The sequence below is a fragment of the Equus asinus genome, chromosome 3 (assembly GCF_041296235.1).
Source record: "Equus asinus isolate D_3611 breed Donkey chromosome 3, EquAss-T2T_v2, whole genome shotgun sequence".
Taxonomy (NCBI): domain Eukaryota; kingdom Metazoa; phylum Chordata; class Mammalia; order Perissodactyla; family Equidae; genus Equus; species Equus asinus.
The window spans coordinates 73155393-73160000 of record NC_091792.1 but is presented as its reverse complement, the minus strand read 5'-3'; the positions used below and the strand labels follow the sequence as shown (position 1 = coordinate 73160000).

General features: G+C 66.2%; 1 non-coding gene across 1 annotated transcript in view; it reads left to right on the top strand.

Annotated features, from left to right (window-relative positions):
- The window catches only part of LOC139045004 (18S ribosomal RNA), a 1869-nt gene extending 1672 nt beyond the window's left edge, over positions 1 to 197 (top strand). Inside the window, exon 1 of the ribosomal RNA XR_011502498.1 lies at positions 1 to 197. This exon is cut by the window's left edge and continues 1672 nt beyond it. This is a non-coding gene — a ribosomal RNA (18S ribosomal RNA).
- The last annotated feature ends 4411 nt before the right edge of the window (positions 198 to 4608 follow it).

Genomic DNA, 4608 nt, shown 5'->3' with positions numbered 1-4608 from the left:
TGATTAAGTCCCTGCCCTTTGTACACACCGCCCGTCGCTACTACCGATTGGATGGTTTAGTGAGGCCCTCGGATCAGCCCCGCCGGGGTCGGCCCACGGCCCTGGCGGAGCGCTGAGAAGACAGTCGAACTTGACTATCTAGAGGAAGTAAAAGTCGTAACAAGGTTTCCGTAGGTGAACCTGCGGAAGGATCATTACCGGAGTGGCTCGCCGCCGGCGGCCGAGCCTTTTCACCCCCGCGCGGCGCGGGCGGGCTGGCGCAGTGCCGGCCCGCTGGTCGCGAGAGGATCGAGAGAGGGAGGAGGGGGCGTGCGAGAGGCGCGGGCGCCCGGTCGGAGGCACAGGAGGCGCGGGCGCGCCTCGGTCCCAGGTCGGCGGTGGTCTGGAGGGAGTGGGCTCGATCTCGGCGAGCCCACGAGCCCCTTCCGGCCTCCGTCCACCCGGCGTGCCGAGGCCGCCGCGTCCTCCTCGCCGCCGCCCCTGGCGCGTCCGTCCCCGCACCCTCCGGTCTCCCGCGAGGGGGGCCGGAGTTGTCGCGCCGTGCCTCCGTCTCCGGCGCCGTCCATCCCCCGCTCTCGCGGGTGGCGGCACCCTCAGCGCATCTCGGGAAGGGCGGCGTGGCGGCACGAGCCCCCGCGGAGTCCCCGGGGTCAGGTCCCCTGGGGGCCTCGGAGCCTCGGCTCACGCGGGGTGCCCGCCGCCCGCCGCCTTCCGTCGCCCGCCCTGGGCCGTTCCCCGGCCATCGGTGTCGTCGTCTGTCCGACGGTGCCTCCGCGTCTCCGCCCGCCCTCGGCGCCCCAGGTGCCCGCGTCCGGCCGGCCACATCCGCCCGCCACCCCCGCCCTGTCCGCTCGCTCCCTGCTTCCCGCCGCAGCCCCTCGCCCTCCGTGGCGAGGGGCCTGGGATGCGGGTGCGGGGAGGGTCCCCGGGGGAATGTCGGGTCGGGTCTGGTGGCGTGCGTCGGGCGCGAGGGGGCCATGGGTGCGGTGGGGTCGTCGGTCGGCGGTGCCCGGTGGTGGGGTTCGGTCACGGGTGGGCAGCGCCGAGGCCTGCGTCTGTCCCCGGGTGGCCGCGGGCGGCGTGGGCGGCGTCGAGGCGGTGGCCGTGCGGCACTACCCGCTCCGCCTCGTCCGTTTCTTTGGCTTCGCCCCATCCAGGTACATAGCGCATCCCAGCGCGGAGGTTTAAAGACCCCTGGGGGCCTCGCCTGTCCGCCTTGGGTCGGGGCGGTCGGGCTCGCGGGGAGTCAGGAGGCCTGGCCCTTCTCCCCCAGACTCCGCCTCGCCGGGCTGGGGTGCCGTGCCGCGCCGCGCTGCCGTCGCGGCGGCCGTCGGGAGGGGGCGTGCCCGGTGGCCATCGTGTCGTTGCATGCGCGCGGGTGTGTGCGCGCCCCCACGTCCTCGGGTGAGGCGGGAGCCCCCGGGCGCCTGTGGGGTCTCCGAGCACGGCCCCGCAGGGCCCGTGCCAGATGCCCCGTCGTCCAACCTTCCGACCTCACGGAGTCTGGTCTCGTTGTGTCTTTCTGGCCGGCCGTCGTGTCCATCAGCTGGTCATGCGGAAATCCCGTGGTTGGCCTCCCTCCCTCCCTCCCTCCCTCCCTCGTCCAGCCGCACGTTTTCAGGGTTCGTGCGACTGGGATGAAATAGACCTTCCAAAGGTCAATCGGAGATCATCCATCATACCTCTTGAGTCCCCAAAAGCCAAGAAACACGCCAACCAAAACGCTTTTATTATGCCAACGGTTCCCGTTTTCATTCCTATTGTTTAGGGAGGTTTGGTGGCAGCAGTGGCCGAAAGCAAAAGGAAACCCGAGGAAAGCGGCTCCATCCACCAGGGCTGTGTCTCATCCGTGCCGACGCAGGAGGGACGGGCTTCCTTCGTTCGCTGCGGCCCAAACTCCCGGGGCACCCAAGGAGTGCTCGCACCGGCCCGAGGGAGGGAGCCCCGGCAGGCAGGATGCCTCTGGTGAAATGGCCAAGTCGACCGCGCGACCCACAACCCGCCCGGCTGGGGGCGAGAAGGCGCATGGAGGAGGACTCCGTCCCCTAGTCAGCAGACGGCCCTGGGACAGGGCCGTTCGCCAAAACCTCCCCAAGGCCGCTTTCCGTGACCGAGTCGGCCTCCCCGCCTGTACTCGTCCCGGCCCGAGAAACGAGACGCGGGGTGGATCGGGACCAGGCCACGCACCAGGCCGGCCGGCACTGCATCCTCCCTCCCCCGACCTGACCTGACCTGACCTGGATGAACGCATCCCCATCGCCCGCCCCCATGAGGCTGATCCGTCCGGCCGGTGAGGAGGCCGCTTGTCGGGCGCCACCTGCTGCCCGGCATCCTCTTATATAGTGTTCGAGGAGGTCGACCAGGTGGCCCAGCTGGGATGGGAGTGGGGGGTGTGGGGGGGCGGGGGGGCTGTGTCCCGGGCGGTGGGGGGCTGGGGGGTAGGAGTGGAGAGGGGAAAGGTGGGCGGGGAGAATGCCGGGGGCGGGGGTTGGCTAGGGCGGGGCGGGGCGGGGCGGGGCGGGAGTCGGGGATGGGGGAGGGGCGGGAGGCCGTCTGGACATGGAGGGTCGGAAGAGCGGTGGTGACAATGATTTTCATTATCATTTAGAAAGAAGAACGTGGACTTCTTTAGAGGAGTCCTTTGAATAGCTTCTCCATTTAGTTAACATACATCCAAATGGAGGTCGGGAAACTTGGGTCCTGTTAACATATGGATGGAAGTGGAAAGAACTATCGCGATGACCATCCTTGTGTTTCTTTTATTTTTTCTTTCTTCCGTCTCCCCAAAGCCGCCCCCCCAATCCCCACTCCGCCCTGCCCAGTCCCGTCCCGTCCCGTCCCGACCCGTCCATAGCTGTAGGTTCCAGTGGTAGGTCTTTCGGGTTTCTGCTATGTGGGACGCCGCCTCGGCGTGGCTTGAAGGGCGATGCTGGGTCTGGGGCTGTGCCCAGGATCTGAACCGGTGAAAACCTGGGCCGTCGAAGCCGGGGGTCGGTGTGGGGGGCGGGTACTTGACCGCTCGTCCACGGGCTCGGCCCCCGGCCCTTGTTTTCTAGGGAGAGAGACAGAGAGACCCGATCTATTTTCTCTTGGCCTCTAAAGCGTGTGTGTGGTCGAAAGGCGACGGAGAGAGGGGTTCTGGTCCAGAAAGCCCCAACCGCGCCGCCGCGGATCGGAAAGGAACGGACAGCTTTCCTCCTTTGGGCCCCTGACTTGGGACCAACAGGGGAAGAGAAACAGGCCTGCCTCTCTCCCTCACACCCTGGCCCCTTCCCCCAGGATGCCCTCCTTCTAGTCAGCCCGCCTCTGGCTTTTCCACACGCCGACGACCGCTCATCGGCATGGACCCACCTTCCTTGGGGGACACCACCACACGACTCTCCCACTCGTCTGCCTGCCTTTTGTTGGCGTCGCTGCCAGAGGCGAGGGGTAGGGGTGGCGGTGGCAGGGATGGCAGAGGCCCAGCGGCTCTCTTGCGGGTGAGGAAGTCTTGCTGGTTCTCCTAGGTCGGTGATCTTTCTCGATCTCCACACACATTCTTCGTTTGGGGAGCCAAGAGACGCCCTCTGAGGAATCCCTATGGCCAGGGTCGATCACTTACTCGCTCACTGCTTCGGCCTCGGCCTCGGCCTTGGCTTCTGTCCGTCTTGTCTCTCTCCCTCCCTCCCTCCCTCCCTCCCTCCCTCATCGGTCTCTGTGTGTGGACGTCTAGGTGGAGGCGAGGCAGGGAGGCCACCCACCCACCCACCCACCCACCTCATGGTTTACCACACGCTCTACACGGAGGTAGAATTCCCATCCCACCGAATCCATCCTTTCCACGGGGCACAAGCCAGTGGCCTTCGGGAGTCTCTCTCCCCAAGGTGGCGCATCCGTCACGGCTATCTATTTCCAGAAGGTTTCCGTTTCCACCCCCTCCGTCTGAAAGAAAAAACGGCCCCACTCCCGGATCTGCCCCACCACGACCACCACCACCACCGCTGCCGCCATCTGCTGTCGCCCTCTAGGGTTGGACCGTTCTAGCTCTCTCTTCTGCGTGGTATCGCAACGTAGGTCGCCTTGGATGTCTGGCACCTCTCACTTAGCAGAAGGTTTTGGAGGCTCAGGCTGGGCCACGCTTTGGCCCGGGTCAGTGTTCCGTTCCTCTGGACGGCTTCCTCGTTTTCCACGAGAAGGAGCCGTGAAGACGGAAAGGAAGGGCGGATGGATGGCTTCTCCCGTGCTACCGAGTCCCTCTCCCCTTTTCCCCAAAGCGTGAGGGGCGGTCGAGAGGATCGTCTCTGATGACAAAAGTCAGAGGCACCCCGGGTCAGACACCGTGCGAGGCGTTGGTGTGTTCTCGAGACGAGAACACGTCCCCGTCAGCGTTTTCTGTCGTTCTCGTTCCGAAAGGATTCACGCGCCACCCCGTCTCCCTCAAGGTCTTAGGGCTGTCGTGCTCCGCAGCCGTCCCGTGTCGTGGATCCTGGGCACCACTGCGCCACCGCCCCCCCCGCCATAGCTGTCGATTGCTATGTGGCATGCCTACGTTTGCCCAAAAGAGCAGTCCGATGGACAGCGTGGTGCTTTTCCCAGCAGGCAGGCAGGTGAGAGTCACCCCTCTAGAAG